Source organism: Coturnix japonica, chromosome 4 (genome assembly GCF_054131305.1).
Source record: "Coturnix japonica strain WE chromosome 4, WE-NBRP24, whole genome shotgun sequence".
Taxonomy (NCBI): domain Eukaryota; kingdom Metazoa; phylum Chordata; class Aves; order Galliformes; family Phasianidae; genus Coturnix; species Coturnix japonica.
This window is the reverse complement of record NC_140666.1, coordinates 26,910,966-26,935,723: the sequence shown is the minus strand read 5'-3', so window position 1 is coordinate 26,935,723 and position 24,758 is coordinate 26,910,966. Positions and strand designations below refer to the sequence as shown.

Genomic DNA, 24,758 nt, shown 5'->3' with positions numbered 1-24,758 from the left:
TCTTGGACTGATGCATTAGTTCATTAACCTTGGTTGTGGTCCAGTGAACATATTTTCCTATGCTCTCTTGGAATAAATTAAGTGGTTGAGATTGGATTATTTTTACTAGTTAAAAGGAAATAAGCCCAGCAGAAAAGTACATTTAAAAAATGTAATTATCCTCTTCTATGGGAAATATATGTCTTTTTGAGATAGACAATTTAATACACTAATTAAATTGAAGTATTGATGGAGTCTATTTGAAAGCTTAATATGCAATTTCTTTTGAAAGAGAGATAAAGGCTTTTAGTCATGAGCAAATTTCTTCTTTTCTTTAGCATCTAGGGTGGCAGTACTCTTTTGTGCCTGTCACATCCACATCTGTGTTTAGGAGAGTACTGCACAAAATATTCAGCTTAGCACAATGAAGAAGCTTTTTCATGAATATTAACAAAAGACAGATCAAGACTAACCCAGCACACCGGGGGGGAACCCTCTGTAACTTCTTTAATTGATAGCTTTCAATTGTCAAATGATTTTATGACTTTGGGCCCCGAATTTCTAGCCACTAAAATTACTAGTTCTATTCACAAGTATGGAACTTAAATGTGAAATTTGAAGAGCTTGCTGGTAAAGGAATTCAGCACAAGGCTATCACCAGGGAAGAGTTCTATTAAGTCTAAATTTTGGCCCTTCCTATAAGACCCTAAAGAATAAAGGTGTAAGGAGAAAATTATAACCATTACATACATTATTTTCTCTGTATTACTTCTAAGGAACACTGAGTTTTATAGAAATTAACTGTTTTCCTAAGGAGTGGAGCATGTTCTGTGTTTCTATAAGTAATATATATCTTTTAACCCATATGATCTTTGTTATCAGTGGTATATCAGTATAAGATTTAAAGAAATCAGGCATAGATACAAAGCCTAGAGGGGATTTTTCATATATATTTTTTTAACTTTCTGGTTTAGTTATACATATAGGTTGGCATCTTTTAAAATGGTTTTGAAATACATCCACTGAAATTCTTGTTCATTGAAAGAAAATTCAGCTCTAACCTCCTGAACGGAGAATATGGGCATGATTTTTAAATACGATTAGGGAAATGCATTCAGTGGTGTCATAAAAGCTTATGAAATATAGTTGCGCACCTGGGGCAAATTCTATCTTTTTACAAAGCAGCAAAACAGTTAAACCACGATGGCTGGTGTTTTCTTGTCCTGCCCCGCCATATCTTGGACCTCTCAAGGCTTCCTCCTAGAAGAAGAAAAGTCACCACGTGTTTGTTAATGGCCTTTCATATGGATGAACCAGACCCTACATGACGAGTTTTGCTTGCTGCTTTTTCAGCATTTTTCTTACTGTTGCAGCTCCTTCAGCTTCTTGTAGCAACAGTAATTGTCTCTGTAGCAGGTCAGCTTTAGGATAGTGTTTGTGTCCGGGTGTCCAGGCATCTTGCAGTGTAACATAGCCACTAGAAAAAAAGAAGTAATTAATATCATTAAGTCAGATGGATTTCTACAAACCACTAGTGATCACAGTGGTTCCTATACTGTTGTTTGGGAAATTATGATCCATGAAACATTTTGTGGTCTGCCCATAAGAGATTTAGCGCAGAAATATTTGATTGCATTCAGTGGGAAATCTACCTTTGATCTGAAAGGAGGTATTTATTATTGTGCTGGTTAGAGAAATCTTTGCTGGAGATTATGCCAGAAGTAAATTCTACATGGCCTTGCACCACAATACAGCATGCAGTATATCAGGTTTCAAGTGAAACTGTTATTTTCATACTATTTCTGTATTCTGAATGGTGATTCATCATGTCCCAGTCTGATATGCAGAGACATGGAGTAAAGTTTACATTTCTTTTATGGATGAGAATAAACTTATGAACTGTAATATTCATCATAAATGAGCTGTTTTTTTGTTTAAAGGAATATATTACAAGATTGAATGTACTTCTCTTTACATGAGGTTTGACAGGCACTAACTAAAGCTATTGAATTTTCCTTTTCCTGGATGATAGCAGAACAATGAATTTACTTGTACTCTTTAAGGAAATATTTTTACTTTTGCAGCCTCTAACATTTATACGATAAACCACTGAATTTGTCACATACAGTGGTAATTATTTTAACTGTATTTGAAGTACTTGTGCTTGTATTGCTCAGTATTTTGTTATATGGGTTGTGTATATGAAATGCTTTGATATTCCTGAAGTGCATATGTGGGTATTTACAGCTGTAGCATGGGCTGAGTCACATCACAATTAAACGGTAACCACGGCAGATTAGTCTTGCACCAGGAAAGACAATAAAGCCTCAGTTTAGAAATGCTCAGGCTGTTTTCCCACTCGTTCATCCTCATAACATGGAGGATACACTGGCACTATTTATCAGCTAGCTTATACTTCATTGCTGTAATTATTTTGTAACATCTTACACTGCATCACATTCTGAAGGACAGATACTGTCACGACAAGAAAAAAAATACTTGCTTATGTTGCCTCATAATGTACTACCTTAGTTAATATTAAATATTTTTCCAACATTTTTCATAGGGTTTTTAGTTAATTTATTTATTTTAAGAGAAAGACCCAAATCAGCATCAACAGTCATTCCATATTAGCAGTTTCAGGTCTCAGAGACTTCACATCTACTTTTTTTTTCTCTATCCAGAGCTCAGGTAACTACAATTCATACAACACTGCCTGTTTCACACCATTCATTTGTGTTGTCTTTTCTCAAGAAGTTCTAGGAATTGTAGGCACAGAAAATGTGGTTTATATATGTAGGGGAAATGCTAAGTCATGGCTTGAACCAATGATTGTGCACGTAGTGGGAAGTCAGGGCCAATCCAGGTCAGCTCAGATGCATGGGGTACAGCTGAGTGTTCCAAAGGACTGGATCCTGGCTCTACCCTTTCCCAGATCTTGTTTAAGGGTTGGCAGTGGAGGCAAGGGTATCTCATTATATCTTATCATTATATCCTTATCATCCCAGGAAATTCTATGATCTTGCCTGATGCAACATGCTACAAAAGGCATTTTAAACATGTTATGTGATCATGGTTATATCCTTCATCCAAAAAAGGCATTTCTGCAAAACATTCACAAATTACAGAAACAAAAATTGTTCTATTGTGGGAAAATAAAAAAATGCATAGTTTATATCTTGCCCATCAGCAAGACAGATTATATTCAATTTTAGTACAAAACTGTTTGTAGAAATGTGAGAGTAAACACAGTCTTTATACCCCTTTTTTAAATCCAAGGTGTGGCAATATACATATCTTCTGAAGCTGAAGAGCCTTCACAGGGAATGCCTGACCTACTAGACTTTTCCCATATCTGTGACAAGCCACCTTAATAAACAGTACAATGTCTAAGGAATAGTTTGCTTATAAGGGCAATCATCCAGGCTATCCAGGAATGTTGCATAGTTTCTGTCTTTTAGGTTTTTGAGATTTACTTGGATAATAAATTCAGAAATCAGTTATCTATTTTTGAATTTACATTTTGAGATGGAGACATGACAGACTTGCACCAAAAAAGACTTAGTAAAAATGTAGTCTTCTGCATTTCGATCTCAAGGTTTCTAGGTGTAACAACCCATATAAAATAGGATTAGGAAATTTATCAGGATAAAAAAGTGAAAAAGAAACAAGAGCATAGATGTAGAAAAGCACATCCTATGATGCAGCTGCCAGTGAAGAACCCTAAGGATTTAACACTTGACTTATTCCCTTCTTTTATGAAACTAGTCAATATCTTGCCAGCAGATGCTAATATAGCTCCATCAGTGTGAATGACAGTTGGCCCCACTCAGTGACACTGTTTTGGTTTGCTGGTTTTAGTTCCAAAGTAAGTGACATTCAGCTGATGCTTATTCATTTGCCATATATGGATAGGTTCAAGGCTGTAAACCTAGCCTGGCTGATATTGAAGTCACTAGAATGAAACTACTGTGTACTAGCTAAACAAAAGGAAACAGCAGACACAAGAGCTAGAGATAACTCTTAGATTTTAAGGATTAATGAATATTCACTTTCCCTTTATTTGATAGATGAGTCAGATATAATTAATGATTAATTATCATAATCTCACCTATTTTAATGAGCCAATTTAGCATTTGCTCAGGTGCCACACATGTTTCTAATTGCCTTGCATACTAGACTCTAAATAAGTTGTTTCCAGCATCAAATCAGATTTGGCAGCTGTGACAGACTTGTCAGATTTCCATCCCTTCTGGGAGATCAAAGGAACTGTGAGCTCCTAATCAATGTCCTGCCAAAAAGGAAAGCTAAAAGCTGGCTTCATCCAAAATCTTGTCATTGTCATCATGCTTTCATAGAGCTTGTCTTCATGTATTGCTCTATTACCTAAAATGAGTAACGATACTTTACATAAACTACTACTTGATTTAATTTGTTAGATGTAAAGGATTTGATCATCTATATATTTTTATCATCAAATAATATGGTGATAAATTGCCCAAAATACCATTTGCAGGAAACAGAGCTGGAGATTGTTAGTTTGAACTCTTAAGTCCTGAGGAATGTGCTGGTGTGATAGGCTTCATTTTTCTCCACTTCATTACACTTATGCTTCTCTCTCTTTACCACAGCAGAGGGAAGAAATAGAGAGAAGGATGACTTTTTCTGGGGGTGAAGATGTGAAATGAGAGAAGAGAGTCATATTAAAAATACTAAATACTTAGTGGCTGCCAGTGTTGTATTCTCTTCCTGTTTTGAGCATTTGGAAAGTATTATCTAGAAAACAGTTACTAAAGGTCATCAGTAATTTCCATGCAGGCTGGAAGGACAAATATACTAATGTCTGCTATACATTATGTAAGGCCTAATAAATAATAATTTAAAAAAGAGTTAAAAATGGAAGTTTTTTTTTTCCTTTCTTCAGAATTATGGTAGCATCTGCTATTCTGGTAAACCTATTTGAAAAGACAGCAAAAAATTAAGGAAAAATTCCACATATTGGAGTACTTCAGTGGATTTAAGGAGTGTAGTTTTTCTTAAGATAAGTGTAATGTTTACTATGTAATGGAAATATTTCAGCTCAGACTATTCCTTTTCTTTTTCTTTTTTTTCCTATAATACATACGTATAAGGAAAAAAGAATGAAAGTTAATAGCTGAGATATCCTTACATGTTCCAGCAATACACTGAAATAAAGCTTACAGTTATTCTTCTTACATCCTGCTCAAACAAATCTTTATTAATTCTCAATTTAAAATAGAACACGGTGTGTGTCCTCCTAATGGGCCACATCCTGCTATCAATATTTTAACAGATTCCCCCATGGACTGTAATGTAAAGTCTGCTAAAAAAACTGATGGTGCCATTATGTTCAACTGTAAGTGTATTTAAATAAAATTATTTTTCTTTATGTTTACTCAGATTTCTGCTAATGAGAGGCAGTAGTTCACTGGTTAAACTAATTAGTTGCAAACACATTATGTTTCACTTATTTTTATAAGGATTAATTCAGTCTGAAAACCTGTCAGGAACGTTCATTCTTTCCTTCCATGGATTAACACAAAAGAGCTCAGTAGCTTAGAACAGATTCAGAAAATGTCTGTAGAAGCCATTTGCCACAATTTAGGAAGAATTTATTGCAACATAGTGTGATATATGTGCAGTTAGAGCATTGCTGGAAAAAGAAGCTGGGTAATAAGATGAAGAGCTAGAAACTGCAGAACAGAAAGTTCCACATAAAAACTAAAATACAGGAATTTATAAAACAATGCTGTATGTATCCATCTGACTTCTATTGGGATTCACAAAGCTAAGGAAATTCAGTAATTTCAGAAAGTTACTGAAACTGGTTTCCCCTGAAGAACTGTCTTCAGAAACTATTCTACCTGAAATTTATACCTAGTGTCTGGATTTAGTATGAAAATTACACTGATTTATTTAAGATTGAAGATAGAAAGAGGCAAGAACTGCATAAAGTGGGGACAGTCGCCACCAGAATCCCACAGCAGTCCCATTGCAAGCCCTTCTGATGGTCCGGGGCAAAAAGCACAGGGGGAGAGCAGCAGCAGCATGGCCAGTCTTAGGCAGCAAGAAGGTGCAGGTTCTGGGTAGGTCCAGAAAGAAGTCTGGAGGGAAGCATCAGGTCTCAGGTAGCAGGCCTTGGAGAGTCTGTCAGTATGCAGGCATTGTGTAGTGAAGGATCTGATGGCAAGCACCTCTTCTTCAGCATGCAAGCATTGCACTGGAAGAGAGCAGCAGCAGAGTGTCAGGCCTTAGGCAGCAAGCAGGTAGAGTACAGAGCAAGTCCAGGAGGGAGAGGCAGGTTGTGAGGCTTCTCATGTCAGAAACCTACTTGTTGTTCATGAAGAATGTGTTGTCAAAAACTCCTGACTTCACTGTTTCTGATCCCTCTCTTATCCTCCTTTTTTCCTGCCTACGTGACATCCCTAGGTGCCTGGGTGAGAGTCATGTGCGGCACCCCCTGAGACGGCCATGTTCCTTGAGATAAGCCCACACAAAAGACTGCTTCCTGGACATTAATCTGCAGCTTCTCTCTCTCTCGTTGCTCCTGGCATAAAAGAATAATCTCTTACATCACTCAAATCATTGTTCAGTACATATTACTGAATATATACCAAGTAGAAGAATTTCTTTCAGTGACAACATGCAGTTTCAGTGTTCATTATTTACAATGTGAATGATTCGCACTGTGTACATGTATCCATTTGGCAAATGATTTGCAGAGGTCTTTACTTCCAAAATCAAATCTTACTTTTGTATGGCAACCAGCTTATTAAATTATGAGAGAACTGGAGACGAACAAAATTTTCTTGTCTTCTCATCAGTAAGCCAAAACCACATGCAAGTCTAGAAGGTGCTGCTTTTGCTTTTTACCTTACCATAGGATCAGTGCAATCAGGTTCAGTATATTCATGTGCTTTTTTTTGGTCTTGTAGTACAAAGAAGAAACCCAGGAGTTTAGCCATGTTACTTATTATATAGGTAAGTAAAACTATGATATGTGTCCATAGGCACTTGGTTACAGAAAGTCACCTAATCAGTATATCTCAGGTTACAAATAAACACTATTACCAAATGAAAGAAACCAATATCCTACAGCATGGGACAGATCCTGCTGTTTACAGTTGCACACACAAGATGTCGGTTGCTCAAAATGACTGGAAAGAAAAAAAGGGTAATTCTCTATTCTCCATGCCCTGGCACATGAGAAGTGCTGCGGTGTGGGTGGTGCACTCTTGTCTTGTACTTTTGGGCCAGCAGTATGAGACACACATCTCTGAAAGTCACAAAAATATTTCCAGCAAGATCTTTTTTGGGAGTTTCTATCTTTACATAGCTCTTTCAGTCTGCTGGTTGATATAAAGGTACAATCTGTGAAAATGTCTTGGAAAAACTAAAAAAAAACACAACCAAAACCAACTTGTTAGAGTATAAAAGTTGCTTCAAATGTAATGCCTCCTATTTTACTTTGTTGGCTTACGACAGCAGAGCTGGATGTTGGTGGTACAGCAGTAGAGGTTGAACCTTCCTGACAGTATTCCATTATATGTTGTTGTTGTGTGACAGACAGCAGCAGAAGGGCAGTATGACAGAATGGTGGCTGACATGGAAGTGCAGATGAAGCCAACATGTGGTGCTGAATTCCTCCATGCAGACAAAATGGTATCCACTGACATTCATCGATGCTTGCTGAATGTAGACCAAGCAGTGAAAGTCAGCACAGTGGATGGTATGTTTCAGCAGCGACAACAGTGGGTCATCTCCACTGGTGCAGATTTTTATGAGCGTGGCATGCCATCTTTTGCTCATTACTGGTGAAAATATATAGTTAATGGTGGTAACTCTGTTGAAGAATAGTGTTTTGTAGCTGATAGTTTGTTCTATCGATTAGAGTTACTGTACTCCATATCAGTTCTAGTTTCCATGAAAATAAAGAGGAGGCACTATTTTCAGAGTGACCTTTGTAAATTTATGCAGCACAGTGTAAGTGGATGTGCTCAGTCTGGTTTTGCTTGCAGTTACTGTCAGGAGATCTGCTTATAATTGCCATATGCTAATACAGAATCATAGAATCACAAGGGTGGAAAGGACCTACAAGATCATCTAGTCCATTTGTCCTCCTGTCACCATTACTACCCACTAAGCTCCTAAACCATATCTCACAGCACCTCATCCAAGGGCAGGACATGTCACTTGACCTTGTTGAACCTCATCCTATTCACCCATTCAAATAGGTGAAGACACAGGACAGTGATAAACAGATTATGTATGATTATTTATGATTATTGGAGGCTTGAAATTAATTTTGTCCCTTTAAAACCTGAAGATCCCATGTGGTTTTTATCTCATGACATAAAATTAAGTAAATAATAGACATGTTGATTAGTGTCTACTACTGTTGCAGTGCTGCTTTTGCACAAGTGAATGTAAAACACTTGGAACATGGTTTTAATATCATTTAGGGACATTTTATATTTCACATTAATCTATTAGATTTCTTAGCTTTAATAAAGGAATAGAGTTTCTATAAAAACACTGATCCTATTAGCTACATAACGACAAGCCTTACTTCAGTATCATTTAAATAAACAAATAATAATTACAGCTGATTTAAATACTTATCCTACCTGATTAGTATACAACATCAACAAATAAGTTGGCTTCAAATGCATAAAATTAAACCTCTCTCATCTTCCAAAACTGACTACTACAGAAGAACTGTGGGAAAAGGATTATAAAATAATTTAGCGATCTTTGTTGTAATGCAATCAATGAACTGACAGTTCAGCTGCTCTTAAAATACCCTTATCTGGTATAAAGCAAAGGGATCTGGTTCTGCACGTTACTTGGTCCTCTTTGCCAAACAAGTTTGCCACGTCTTACACTTTTGTCACACTTGTGCAGACAAAGCTTGCAGAGGTAGAAGAGAGCACAAAGAAAGCCTCCAGTTTTCAGATATTTACAGCCTCACTTGTGGTAAAGGTCCTGAGATGTAATTTTGTCCCAAACTGTCAAAAATCAACGTTTCAGGTTTTGATAAGTAAATAAGTAAAAAATCTTGTCTTGTTCTGGTTATAAGAAAGCTAATACATAGTTACCTAGAACATAATGTTACTTTATCAATAATTTACCATTTTAATGCACTTCTTTAAAAATCACTTTGGGGCAGAACTTCTTTGTACTAATCTGATGGAAATTTTATATATAAATCATGTCCTAAAAATGGATCCACCTAATCAAAGTCTTAGGTTCACCTTGTCATCTCTTACTCAAAGCTTAGCATTCAAGCAATGCAGCAGAACCACCTCTGTTCTGAACTCAGTGGGATGTGAAATAGCAATATAGCAAGCAAGCACCATTTCTCTTTGTAGAGACAGAACACCATAGATGTCAGGATTAATTATAAAATGGGCTGTCAGAAGTACCTACTAAGAAAACAGACAGCAAAAAGAGTTCAAGATGAAAGTCATCTGCTTTTTTAAAAAATTAACATTAAACACAAAGTTCATTTCTGTGTCATGAGACAGAAACTGTGCCATCTGCTAGCAGAAGAAAGCTCTTTGGGTTCTAGTCACAGTGAATACTGTGGGCTCAGCTGGTGATTATGGCTATACTGTGTATTCTACTAGAATTGCCAGAGACAGGAATAAATGGAGGAAACTGAATATCAGCAATAGCTAAAACATGTTAGTGGGAAACTCTGCTTTTCATTATGGAATTTGTGTATTAAAATCCCAATTGGATTAGCCTCAGTACAAATGTTGCTATACTGCTTCTGATTTCCAGTCTAATGTTGGAGTGACTTTGTATAAATCAGCTAGAAGTATACCCCAGACGAGAGTCAACATAGTTTGTTAATTTGAATACATGTTAGTCTGTTTGTGAGTCAATTTACCCCTACACTAGAAATATCAAGAAGACCGGTGCTTGCCACAGGGCCAGAGCTGAGATTGTTGCATTGAAATTGCCAAGGCTGTGTCCTAGGGACAATTACCTTCAGCTTCTCACCTATGTGATCACCAATAATGTCCTAAGAAAGATAATGGAAATATAAGGAGTGACTATGGGACTTTGGAGTCCCACTAATGTTTTCTGTTCTGCCACCAAAGGATATGAGGTTCCATAGGATAGGACATAGCTTTGTGGAAGGTGAAAAATGCAGGGCTTTTATGATTCTCATATCAAGTGCCTGTACACAGGACCACTCCTGATGGGAAACGAATATGTCAAGTTGAAGATTTGTGCACAGCTGCTACTGAGGTCAGAGATGCAAGATAGCTCACATCATGGGGATGCTGAAGGGGATGGAAATGTCCTTTTAGGAAAGCCAGGGTGGGAGAGCAGGAGGGTGGTTGTTATTATATACAGAGGAGAGCAGCTCTGCAAAGAAATGAACAAGGGAACAGCTGAGAATTTGTGTGTCAGGATCAGTGAAGCTGTTAATTTGTGTGTGCCATGCTAGGCTTCTGCCCAATGAAAACAATGGTAAAGACCCTCTCCAAACATCTGGAAGAATCTTAATGGTTTCAGGCTCTGGTTCTCCATAAGGTCAGTATATGATGGAAGAGTAATATGGCAGGGTGCAACCTGTCCAGGAAACCTGAGAAGTATGTTGATGCGTAGCTGGTGAATAAGATGATAAAGGGAGGTGTGTAGTTGTCTTTAGTATCCTACAGAATTCTGTAGGGAAGATGGAGCTAGAATTTTCCTAGTTTGAACAGCTAAGGTTGGCAAGATAATAGAAAATGCAACAAATTCTGACTAATAAAAGAAAAAATAATATTAGGGCAATCAAACTCTGTAGCAGTAGTCCAGGGATGCTTCAGAGTCTCTATCCTTGAAGATGCTCAAAACACATGTGAACAAGACCCTGAGTAACCTGGTCTTACTATGAAGTTAGCCTTAATTTGGAGCAGGAGTGAATCAGGAGTTCCTTCCAAATGAAGTTATTCTGTGATTCTGAAAAGACCATGTAATTTTCTCTGGGCCTGAAATATCTTTATGCCCATGCATCTAATCGCTTGTAACAGCAGGAGATGACCACATACAGACTGAACACTGGGAACAGTCCTCAGCCCATGCTGTTAACTTAATCATGTGGGGAAATGCTTCCCTGTAGCAGGTCTAAACAACGCTGGGGAGTTTGCTAACATTTTAATTATGGAAGTTGATTAACCATTACTCAAACATATGGTCTGGCCCCTTCTTTAATTATTAGTTTGTGCATAATCATACTAATGAGTGTAAACTGTAGTTAATAATCAGATGTGATCTTCTAAATGTCATCCCATTTGTAATATATAAAACATTTAAGCAGTTACTAGAATGTCTCAATTCCTCTGACAGACTTTATGCTATCAGAATGTAAGGATAAATTTACTAAGTGTTCTGTAAATACAATTATTTCCTACATAACTGAAAACAGACTTGTAGGTCACAGAATTATTCTCATTTTGGAGTAAAAGGTGTTTTAATACAAATATTTGATTTTCTGATTTTCCCAAGACTGACTTTATTTGAGGAAAGTACCATCTAAAAAGAGGGAGAGAGTCATTTTTGTTGAAATACAAAGGCCTTTGGTACAAAGTAATTATCTACCAACTGTTCAAAATGCTTCTTTCTGTTTTTAAGTTATCATTGAGCCAAATTCTGTTTTCAAAATTCATAGAAGCATCTTGCTACCCTGCAATCAGCAGAACTGAAGTTGTTTGAATCTGTATGTGAATTATAATGGTATGATTTGGCTCAAATTTTATAGTACTTCTGTCTCATCAGTTTCAACAAATTACTCAATCTCAGTTTATGCTAAGGGCTTTTCAATATATTTAATACAACTCACTGCTGCTGAAAATGTGATAGTAGTGAGCAGCTGACCTTGCAGTATGGTCAGTAATCAGTTTTTCTGAGCTGAAATGCCCTTTGGGATTAGCCTCACACAGTGCATACCATTATGGTTGCAGTTCTGCCAACGTGTTCAACGTATGCTTGGCATTAAACATCTGAGTACATAAAAGTAATTAGGTTGTTCTTGAATTCAAAGATAAACGCATAATAAAATGCTTCCTTCTTTCCTATGCATATTCCCACAGGGCTGGCTTCCTATCTTGCCAACTTCAGAACTATGGATTATAAGCCCCTTTCAAGACTGTATATTACTCTTTGCTAGGTTAATTGAAAAGGTTGTAACTACAATTGATACTGATGTACGGGCATAATAAACTGTATGAACTGTAGACTCATGCAAGTCAGAGATCATTTCCTGATCACAAATAGCTGGTAGCCCAAGTCTATTTACAGTTGCAGCAAGAAAGATCAAGCAAGATTAATTTTGCTGCAGCTATAGTAGTAGAAGTATGATATCCACAACAGTGCCAGAAAGTTGCACTTAAAGTTTGCCCAGTTCCAACCCTCTCTCAAGGCCAGGGCTGCTAATCACTAAATCAGGCAATAGATCAGGTTGTGCTGGGCCCCATCCAGACTGGCTTTGAGCATCTCTAGGGATGGCATATCTGCATCTTCTCTGGCATCCTGTACCACTTGCCACCTTCCCAGTGAAAAATTTCCCTCTGACATCTAATGTAAATCTCCTCTCCTTTAGTTTAAAACATTGGCCCTTGTCCTGTGGTAGTCTGCTTGTGTAAACAGGTGACTTTTGGCTGACTTCAGGCTGACTTTTCAAGCATGACCTGGTCCATCTGAATGGCGTCCCTTTCCTCTGCCGTATCACCTGCACTTCTCAGCTTGGTATTATGTCTGCAAACTTGCCGAGAATGCCCTTTACATTTAACATTTTAATCAGTGACATAGATAATGAGATATAGTGTACTAGACTTGATACAAATCCGTGGGGAGCTGGCCTCAAACTGCACAAAGACCGTTGGTTAACAACCCTCTGGCTGTGACCATCCAACCAAATGCATTATAAATGCATTTTTGTTTTTGAAGAGTATGGTAATGGATTAGCATTTTCATTATTGACGAGATTGCTGACCAATAATTAGTAAGTCACAGACCTTTACTGCTATCCTGTCATCCTTCAAGGAAACTGTTGGTATCGCTCTCTGTCATTTTGAAGTACACTGTGGGAAAGAGAAGTTCCAATTTAAATTCAAGCCAAGTGAAACAGAGGAAAAAAAATGTTGTCTTTTGTGAACTGAAAAACTGGGTTGCAAGTTTGCGTAGATGGAAGGGAGTCCAAAGGGTCAAACTTCTGAAATCCTTCATACTGTGTGACAAATGACTAAAAATACCATCAGCTTAAGACTTATTTTGTTAACTTTGATATTTCTCCCGTGGTTTAGGAAATTTACCATTTGTCACAAGAAGTAATTTATCTACCATATCATTTTTTTCCTTAAAAAATATACATTTATATATATATCTAAATGCATTTACTGGTTTCCACTTTGCTTAAGCATATTTTAAACTACTAAATATCCCTGAGTGTGTTTCTGTGCCCACACAGGAACTGATGACAGAGCTTGAGAACAAGTACTGAGCACCTCCCAGCAGAAAAATGCTAACATTAAGTGATCTGAAACAAACTACAAAACCTTGTGGATTACTAGAAAATGTTCTATAGAGATTACCAAAAAAAGTGCCAGAAACACTGTAACATATAGCAGTAATGTGTTTGATTCATTCCCATTTAATCATGTGCACTCCAAAACTTTTTCCTGCTATTTGCTGTCTTTAATTACATTCACTAATTGCATAGCAGCCTTATATGCTAGTTGCAAACAAAAAATATGGCTAGGTAAGGAATTCAGAAGCAGCTGCTGCTGCTGAAGTTAGGGGGCAATTTAGGGTTGCAAGGACAAGGGCAAGTACCTGCGGCTTATTCTTTTATTTATTTATTTATTTTTATTAATATGTGTCAGTAGATCACAGGCAGTTTCTCATTTATCTTTATACTAACAGCTACGACTCATCTTAAGTTCTTCCTCAAATCTAATCTCAGTGATCAGCAATATTGCAAGGATTCCTCCACAGTGACCCTGGAAAACTAGCTTTGTTTCTGGTAATCCAACAACATTTGTTTCTACCAAACATTTAAAGGTGTACCTGTAAGAGCTTACTTGAGCGCAGGAAATTTTTAAGTATTAACATAAAAGTTCAGCAGCCCTCTTGGCTTGCAGTACATCTGTTCCCTACCTGAGGTCAGCTGATTGTAACTTCAGTGTCAGCTAGAGAGGCTAAGCATGTACCATGAAGCACATAAACAGTGAAAACCAAAATCAATTCATGTTTATTTAAAAGTTGAGCAGTTAAAATGTAAAAAACCTTGAAGTTCATTGTGCAGCTGATCTTTAATATGTCTTGTTTACTGGTGTTGTGACTGTCCATCCCATAAGTATCAAGTCTTTCTCGTGTCAAGAACAATTTTCTTATGTAATTTACTGGGAAACTGTGTTTTTAGGAGACATTCAGTATATAGTGCAAGAGCTACGTGTAAAACAAAGAACTGTGCATGTAATCAACCTGCTGAGTTAATCTGACCAATCCAGAGAGAGAGCACCAGAGAAGCTCAGGTCTGCCGATCACACCTGAGGATTTCAGATATTTGTGAAACTCTTTTTAATCTTTAAGTAATTCCAAAAGTCTGCCAGTATATCAAGTAAGTGACAAAATACGTTTCTTTCCCCAGAATGGGAATAGTTGATTAATATTGTTTCTGCAGTCAGGTTCTTTTAGCTAAGTTTGGCTCCATGTGTTTGACTCTTGAAAACAACACTTGACGTCTACTTAACCTCAACCAAAGCTTACTACCAAGCATAAAGGTTCTATATTGCAGTAAAGCAATTATTAAATGAAACAGCCATCCAAACCTGAGATTTAACTAGAAACATCTATGCAAATTTCCACATCTCACATGTATTTTATGCCTCTAGGATTTCATGTTGACTTTTAACTGTATAGGTTTAAATTCATGTAGCTTTATACTAGGAGATGAACATATCAAACAAATTATTAATAGATCAGAAAAAAAAGAACTTCATTATGTGTGAAGTGTGACTCACGCTTATCTATAAAAAGTTCCATCATGTGATTCATTGGGGTATGTAAGAAAAATATTTATAATCTGTTCAAAGGGTACTGCCTCATTAACAGAACTCAATTGGTAAAAAAATATATATTATTTATAAAAACACTGTAGAGCACCCATAATTTGCACCTATGTTTACTGTTTTACAGTTCTCCAGTATTTTGTAACTTTCACCTTACTGAAAAAGGAACTTGAAAAGTGAGAGTAATAGACTATAAAGAACATACAGTAAAGCAATTAAACAACGCACGTTAAAACAAATTAATTTCCTTTGCTGGTTTCCTAACTGAGACTAAATATTAAAATTTCCTACCTTAGCAATAGCATAAAGCATTTAAATACGTGTGGTTTCAGAAAAGAGGGAAAAAAAAAAAAAGAACTTGGATTTTGACAGAGCAATGCAATGGGTATATCACTGTGCAACTTGTCTCAACAAAGTTCAAGAGCCATTTGGGAACTTTTAAAATATCTGTAGTTCTTACGAGTTAAGAGCATTGTTGGCAGCTATTCTGATCCAAGCTATATAAGTGAAAAAAAATACTGTTGAGAACTGAAGAAAGATTCTCACAATAACTAGATGTTATAATGGAAGTTACTGGCAGGGCAATACAGCATCTTTATTTCCCTAACAGTTCTTTTTTGTCTCAACTGCCTCCCCAGACCAGCAGATAATAGTCAGATCTAAAAGCAAACAGTTTACCTCTACTGAAGCCAGGATATAAAACTGGCTATTTTATGTGTACTGTTGTTATTTAAGGTCTGACAGCCGTAGGGGAAGCATCTCTACCTGGAGATTGTTTCCTTTGAAGTGTTTGGTGAGCCCTGATGCTCAGAAAAGGGTGATTCCTTCTTTATTACTGGATTGTGAACTCTGCCTTTATTGGGTGATCAGAAACTGGCCTTCCAGAACTCCTTTGTTTCAGAACTTATTTCTTTAAATTTGTTTTGGAGGTATTCAGTGATTTTGTGCGGTAGCAAGAATGAAGCCATAGGATAATAATGTGATGTATAAAGTCATCTTTTCAATTGATGAGCCTTTCCAGAGATGACTTAAACACAATATTTTTGCCCCAAGAAATGAACATTCGAGTTGACCTGGGTAAATTTCACTTTTGCTTATATGAAGTAGATATTTACGTGCTTTACAGCAGATTATTTTAAATATCATTTGGACAATGAGTCTACTTATAGCTCACCTGGTCCCCCATATGAAGAAAGTACTCACACACTATCTATCAGTTTGAGCCTAAATACTTGACAGTGGTTCGTATACTTAAGAAAAAGAGAAAACAGTAGTTCCATTCTCAACCAAGGAGTGAGTAAATTCAAACTTCATTCAGAAGGATCAGTAAGGAGTTTGTGCTCATTGTGAACTCATGCAGCTACTAGCAGCTAACAACCTATTCTGTCCTTTTAGAATCACGTTTCCCACATTATGCGAAGAACTTGCTATAAATTACTTGGACTGACTTAGTGGCTGAGCTGTTTCCCAGTCTTACACAGTATCTTAGAAACTGATTGTGTGTGACAAGTTGCACAGCAAGATTATAGGCAGTTGAGAGCTGTACAGACAGAGGCTTTTATTGTTGCTTCACTGTGAACAGATACAGTTTAGAAAAAATACACCATTTGGTAATGGAATTTTCTTATTGGTGGGGGTGTATAATACATGTCTGGTGATAATTAATCTAATATTTAATTGGATGGGATTTTTGTCCTTGTTTGCAAGCAATTAGAATCTCTGCCAGAAAAAAAAAGCTCTATTTTTACCCTCTGTAATGACATGGAGAGCTGGATGAGATAAAGAGACTAAAAGACTTCCTCCAGAGAAATTATGAACCCAACACTTCTTTTGACATCTCACATTGTCGTAGTTCTGAACAAAGCAGTTCATTATGTGCTGTTCAGGTAGTGTTCAACGTGCGCCGTCGTTCAGGAAGTAGTTCGCCACAAATTTCCCTGAATACTTTGCTTCATGTGGCCTATAAACAAATTTAACAACAACTTTAAACAGAGTTCTGTAACCTCAACCTTCTCAAGCATGTATCCTGCCAACTTTGAAAAAGATCACTCTGGAATATATCAGCTAGCAAAGGTGTAAAGCAAATCCAGTGTGCTGCATATTTTTGACTACCACAGAACTCCTAGAAGTTTGATAATGAAGTGCAGTGATAGGTGAGTGGATGTGAAATAGAACCAAGCACGTAAATTCTATTTAAATCCATGGCTGTTATCTTCAGACTACTTGTTCAGTGCCTCAAGTCCATTGCACATCACTTTGGACTTTAAGGTCCTTGTAGACACAAGCATGCCCCCAAAAGCCCAAATCGATCCCTGTTTTTAGTCTTGTCTCCTGCAACTATTTTCATGTATCATGTGACTGATGATAACCCTCCTTTTTGTAGCCAAGGTGCTAGACCAGAAAGTCTGACCTAGTGTCAGATCTTTGTGAGCCTGGAGCAGTTCCAACTCAAGCATTCCACTTTGCATTATCTGTTTCCAAAAGCTATATGGTTTGCTATTCTGAGCTAGATGCTTTTTTCTCACCCTAGTTGAGCTGTAGCACAATGCAAAGAGCTCTTCTGGCTTAAAGAGTCCCAGGTTGAATGCTGTTTTACATAAAGCAGTTGATTAATGTAGGCTGTACTGAGAGCAGGGGCCAGTAATTTAGACTGTACTGCATTGTAATCACAGCTCACGGCTGCAGTTCTGTGAATTGTTTCTCTGGATTCAGCTCAGACACAGATGTTTGAGTTTGTTTTTTTTTGTTTTGCTTTGTTTTTTGAAATTCATGGTTTTGACTGATCTCAGTACAAATCCGTTGTTAACGTTTCTCACAGCCTGTATCTACCCATAACAGCGTTAGGTAGTTATTTTTTTAAAGCCTGAAATACTGTTGCATTTAAAACTTTGTGCAATGCACATGGTAATGGAAAATGAGTGATTTTTGTCACAAACCTGACCAGAGAATTTGATTTTAAAACTTCCGAGGAGACTTAAAAAAAGTTTTTAAACCACACTGTAATAAGATTGTAAGTTCTTAAACATAAAGCAAGTAACATTTTTTTTTATTATTACTATTGTTGTAAATTCATTTTCTAGTAGAAAACTAGATGATTCCTTTCCTAGTGAAGGAGGGATTGTGTGGTCCAGGATCTCAAACTTCACTGATACCATATTTCAGTTTTAGCTTCAGGGAAGCTGCAGTGTTTGAAAGAACCCAAGTGTGATGCTTTCTGAAGAATTCTTTCATTAACAGCAACCATATATAATTCCTAATGTTACAAGTACAGAAGGATTATATGGAAGGATGGGGAAAAGGAACAATTTGATACATATTCAGGCTCTTGTATTACGGCTGTGGCTCTTGTATATTTTCTAATGTAAGATCTAATCTAGTCTAGTACAACCACTAACTCAGATTTCTTGGGGGGACGTCTATATTAATTTGATAACACATTCATTTTCCAGTTAACTGTTCTGCCACGGTCTGGGCAGGAAAATTTGTTCTCCAATATGGAAAATAAATTGGAGCATAAAGATATCAAGAGGTCATCATATATTTCATGCTCAAAAAGAGTCTTTATTTGCATTGATCAGATTATTCATGAGTCAAGTGTTGTTTGTTGCAAAATCAGTTTTTCTATCTGTGTAATGGATCACAGTAGCAGGAGTCACTGGGCAGAGTCAGGAGCTCAAAAGTAGGTTTATAAACTTTATGGGATTTAAAGATACTTTCAGAGCTAGGATTAATGAATGCAATTTCAATTATCACCAGTTCTTTTCACTTTTTCTAATAACAAGACCATACTGGTCTATCTGTTTTTTATGTGTGTATGGAGAGAGGAAGTGGAAAGACAGGAAGGATTTGATGCTCAGTTATAAAATGCAGCAGAAAGTGAATCAGTTATATTTTTTCAAAATTAATTAACACTGCCAACCTCTGTTTATACCTCTTAGTCATCTTGAGCACAGTCCCTTCTCGGAGAAAAAACAAAATAACTTGGCAGTTCCATCAAAACATAACTTTTATCCTCTAACTTTTCTTCCTTTAAGCTCTCCTGTCAGATTTAGATTTTTTCTTAATGGCATATAGAGAAGAAAAATGAAGTCTCTTACCAAAGAAAATAAGACAGTGTCCTATTAGACATCATGGTCTAGATAGAAGAAAGGTATTGTAAATGTTGGAAGTCTGGAGCAACTTTTCTCCAGGTGCTTAACAAGATGAGCTTATGGAATTCAATCAGTAATTTAATATGGCACGAGACAGAGTTTCACTGAAGACCAGGCTTGGGTAGTTTAGGAGCTGACACATGACTTCTGTGACTCTAATGAAAGTGCACAGTATCACTTTGTATATGCAGGAGATGTATATCTTTTAAAATCTGCAACAAAGTGCTTGTTTATGAATGCATTTAATTGACATTTAATTGTCAATAATTTTAGGCACTACCTGCCCAATAATTGCCTAAGGTTGGAAAGGCAATCTTTCCTACTAGTTGTCACTTCCTAAAATCTGTGACCGTACAAACTGCATACCTAAGGATAACAGGGTAATATTTAGAATGGAAAGTAGACAATCATCCTTAAATAACATACAACACTGACTGGGGAGTTCTGAGATGGTTCCCTCGTTTCTGTGGTAGGGGAGTGCCAGCTTAAGCGTTACCACTGCATTTCAAATGGCAGCATCTAGGTAAGAGCTCTGCAGTACCACCTCCAAATGAACTGTCAGCCCTTGGGATGTGGTGGGGGAAAATCTGGGACTTTTGTTCTAACCACCAGGAACTGTTTTTAGAGGTAGCTGTAATTAATTACATCTTTCTGGCATACCTACTTCCCTGTGGGCTGTATAGGAAAGACTCAGGGCCTCACTTAGCTCAAGGCACCAGGAGAGAAAGTAGGTGCCTAAGTGAGCTACAAGCACCAAAATAAACTAAACTAAACTAAACTCAGATATTCAAACATTAAGATTAAATGCTCAAATTTTAAGTAGTTTGTGAGAGTTGTGGTTGATCTCAGTATGTTTTGTGAGCTGCCAGAAACCAGCCAGAAGAGCAGTCTGTTTGTATCTGGGTCTTCTGTGTTAGTACACAGTAAGTAAGTACTTGGTGTGATGCTGTTTCTTTCTGGGATGCAAGGGAAGTTTGTTAGCATTTTTCTAAAGGGAGATGCAACAAAACTAATAAGCGTTTACAGACAAACTTGCACCAGTTAAAATAAACCGTCTTAACATTACATCTTTCATTAGTTCACTACATCTACTCTGTATACAGGTTCCCAGTCAGGTATTTGTAGGAAACTGAAGATATGTTAATTTTGTTAACTGTTCCATATAAACATGCACTTGAGAAATAAGAGAGAACTGTCTCAGATTGCCCTGTAAAATGAATACCATTTCTTCTAAGGAAAACTTGAGTGTGTATTTTATTGGCATTGTAAACGTATGCTGATGTGATCTCAAAAGGATCAAATTAAGGAACATGCAGAAATCACTGTCTTGCAGAGCAATGCAAACCATCCAACAAATACTCATTTTCTTTCAAATCCTAAATTGTTCTGTCTCATGCAGTCCTTGTTCAGGCTGTGGTAGTGGCTACCCCTGAAGTAATTATATCTGACTTGTGTTTTGTTTTTTTACTACTTACGTTTCCCTGGAACAGTTTCAGACCTAATCTGATTTTGAGTTTAAATCTGTAATGTCAAAATTCTTCTTTCAAATAAACACTGAGTTGACAGGCATCAATAATTTGGCAAATATCAGAGAAATATTTAAAGTTATTCAAGTGTCACTCATTGTTCAGTGTCTCCATAAATCCCATATGGAGGGGAATATGACTTACTAAAGACTGAAATGATGAGTTATAAGAAGGTCAACTACGTTAATATTTGTTCTGAGCAAATTATATAGTCATTCTATTTCAAATATTCAGTACCAAAATTATATTGTTTCCATTTTTATTATAGGACAGGACAACATCTTCTTCACTGTAGTTCTGTTTAGAGTGGTATATGAAGTACTCATCAGTCTTAGTCTTTGATATTTCCGGAAGTAGTAACTGAAAATAGATTACCAATAGAGTCTTAATTACTATCATAATGCCCTTTATTTCAGGCTAAATCCTTTAAGCATGTCAGTATAGTTTTTCAAAAGGAAAAAAAAAAACCAAAACATTAAAAATATAGGTTATAGTGTTATGTATACAACAGCATACTGAGAAAAACATAAAATCAACAGCAGAGTAAAGTGTGTTAGAGCTAGCATGCCTATTAATCTGATCATTTACAGTAATGTGCAAAGAAGGTTTGGGAGCTGCTGCTGAAAATTAGATTGAATTGCTTTGTATCATCAGACTGCAAAGACAGTTCTGTTTTTTATTGTTGGTAGAACAATAGAAGAAGAACTGTCTTTGGAACAACCATAGAGTCATGCAGGTGTTCACAGTGGAGATTAATAGTGGGGAAAAATGAAACATAACTAAATACATTTCAGCTCACCAAAACATAAATATTCAGTGATGTCTTTGTGTTTACATTGAGATTCTTTATACTTTCTTAATTCATAATGTTTTGGAACCCATAGACAGTACTGTGTTTGTTTTCACATCCATTATTTGCACAAAGAAGTCTTTCAAGGTTAATAAATGTCTGTGACAGTGTTAGACTTGTTGCTTTCCCTATCATAACTGTGTTCTCAGACCTGCCTCTCCTCACCGAATGGAACTTCTATGATTCATTTAAGAGCAGTAAGAGGAAGAGCATGTAACTTTCCTCTCCACTTTAGTTTGTCTTCCCTTCTTATTACTCTCCTACGGATGTTTTATCTGTTCTATGTCTGTCTGAAAATCCCACAGTCTTCTAGCTGTTTGGCTCTCTGTGTTATAAAAGTCAACTTAATCTTACCTGTTGTTCCAGTGGAAGAAGAAAAACTTTTTAATTTTTCTAGTCACTCAGCACAAGATGGAACTGCTTCTTCATCAAGACCCATCTTTTTCTTCCCCATCTGTGTGTTCTGCTTTCTGTGAGAAAGAACTAAGCAGATTGGAAAGATGTCACACTTCAAGTCACCCTGCTGCCCATGTAACAACATAATGGCAAGGAACACTTCGGTGCATTGCAGAGCTGACCTTCAACTTAGTCTATCCCATTTATTATTCTCCTTCTTAGTAGCTCTTTTGAAGCATATTGTGATAAGCACAAACCACCCATCAGTGCAGGGGCAAAACTGCAAGGTTGGTTATTTGATGTTAGGTCAGCTAAATTCTTGTCAGGATTCACCTGCCGTGCTTTGAAAAACATTGTCCATCTATATTTCATTTTAAAATCTATATTTCATGTTTAAAAGACAGTACAACATGTTCACAGTCACTCCTGAAGCTAACAAACTGTGAAAAGCAGCCACATAAGATTAGAACTACTCAGTGATAGGAATTATGCAGTCTTTAGCTTTCTCTTTTGACACAGAAACCCTCTTTGTAGAACCAACAGGTTCAGTTTACCCATTTCTTGGTGAGGAAGCCAACAAAGGGAAGCAAAATCCTGGACCCACTGTTTATTAACAGAGGAGGTCTGGTGGGGAATGTAAAGGTTGGAGGCCGTCTGGGGCATAGTGATCATGAGATGCTAGATTTCTCAGTCCTTGTTGAACCATGGAGGGGAGTCAGCAGAACTGCCACCTTGGACTTCTGGAGGGCAGACTTTCATCTCTTTAGGACTATGGTTGAGAGGGTCTCTTGGGAGGTAGTTTTGGAGAGTGTGGGAGCCCAGGAAGGCTGGGAGTACTTTAAGGAAGTTACTTTAAAGGTTCAGAAGCTGACCATGCCCAGGTCATGGAAGACAAACTGGAGATGAGTCCAGCAAGGAGGCCGGACTGGCTGAATAGAGACCTTTGGTTGGATCTCAGCCATGAGAAAAGACTCAGAGGTGATCTTATTAATGTTTATAAGTATCTTAACTGTGGGAGTCAAAGAGATATGGCCAACCTATTTTCAGCAGTCTGTGGGGACAGGACAAGGGGAAATGGCCATAAACTCGAGCATAGGAAGTTCCGCAACAATAAGTGAGGAAACTTTGTCACAGTGAGAGTGATGGAGAACTGGAACTACCCATGGAAGATGTGAGTTCTCCCTCTCTGGAAATGAATTAAAGATGTGATTGGACATCTACCTGTGCAGGCTGCTGTAGGGGGCCTCCTTTGCAGTGGCATTGGACTCAGTCATCTCTAGAGGTCCCTTTCAACCCCTACAATTCTGTGATTCTGTGATTTTTCCCTTAGGGCTTATTTTTAGCAAGGAATTTCTAATTTTAATTTCTAACTTGTTCAGCAACTAAATGTTTTAAGTGTTATAAATATTTCTACTTATTTCCTGTGATACTTGAGCACCTGTCTGTTGTCTAATTATAAAGTGGGATATTTGATTACTTTTGTGAAAGCTGTCATTTACGTAAATCACCGGTTGTACCCAACATCTGTTTCTTCTTATTTGTGTTGTTTCTAAATTGCATGTTTCAGATTCAATGAAAAGTATACTTTGTCTGACAGAAGTTTTCCATTAAACAATAACATAGTTTGTTATCTAGATTGAACTTACACAGTAAGGTTCATTAAAAGGATAATTACTAAAAAAAAAAAAGCAACACACAAAACCAAGGCACAGTACCATAGAAACAATGTTATCATCTAGTATGTATTAATATATGAGGGCTGTCTTTTAAGAGATTCATTTTTTCTTATTTTAATATAATTTTGAAGTCTAGTTTTGAAAAGTAATGGATTCATTCTATTCCTTTACATCAAATGCTTTAGTAGTAATTCTTTTTGAGGTAGGACCCTCTAGGTTTTCAAATAAAAATTACATTCATTTAATGATCCTGCCTCTCAGATTTTCAGTTCTAATTGGAGTGTGACGTAACTCTTGAATTTAAAACATACTTTTAACCCCATAATTTATCTTTGGTATCTCCCAATTTCTAGAGTTATGAATAACTCTTACACTTCTTTTGGTATTTATTCCAGTACATGAGAGCAGAGACACCAACTGTGTGACCTTTGCTTGCTGATTCCAGTAACAGTAGTTATTAGTGAGCTTTATGACCAGGAAGTCATTTTCTGACAAAATTCTGTCTCCAATTGTTCTCATTCTGTTTTGAGAAAACCCTTCACCTAGTTTGAAAGAAATAAAGTAATAATCATACAATGTGTCTGATGGGTAAAGATTGTCGTGAGTCTACCCAAAGTGTAGATTCTACTAACTGTGTATAGAACGTTGTTTTTCCAGATGAGTTTTATCTTTCCTATGTAAATGAAAAAAAAAAAAAAAAAAAAAAAAAAAAAGAAGAAGAAGAAGAAGAAGAAAAAAAAGAAAAGAAAAAAAAAAAGAAAAAAAGAGAGGAATGTCACATACTTCTCTGATTTCAGGTGTTCAAACACAGATCAAATAAGGAAAAAAATAAAAATAAAAAAATGTACGCATAATCTCAGTACTATAGTTCTGTAGCTCCAATTATCTAACTGGAAGAAGGAACAATGACTGATAGCTGACCTGATTTCTTTTTTGTCATTTGGTAACTTTTGGCTCATGTTGAGCTTTTCATCCACCAACACCCTGAAGTCCTTCCCCATGGGACTGTCCTGAATGCTTTTGTTTCCCAACCTATATTTGTGTTTCAGACTGTCCCGACCTAATAATATAACTTCACTTTGTGGTCACTC

The 24,758-nt window shown here is 36.8% G+C and overlaps 1 long non-coding RNA gene across 1 annotated transcript in view; it reads right to left on the bottom strand.

Annotated features, from left to right (window-relative positions):
• Positions 1–909: 909 nt before the first annotated feature.
• The window catches only part of LOC116653423 (uncharacterized), a 40,892-nt gene continuing 17,043 nt past the window's right edge, over positions 910–24,758 (bottom strand). Inside the window, exons 3-5 of the long non-coding RNA XR_014945721.1 lie at positions 21,950–22,078; positions 1,345–1,456; positions 910–1,239 (exon numbers count right to left, since the gene is read on the bottom strand). This is a non-coding gene — a long non-coding RNA (uncharacterized LOC116653423). The remainder of the gene's footprint in view (positions 1,240–1,344; positions 1,457–21,949; positions 22,079–24,758) is intronic.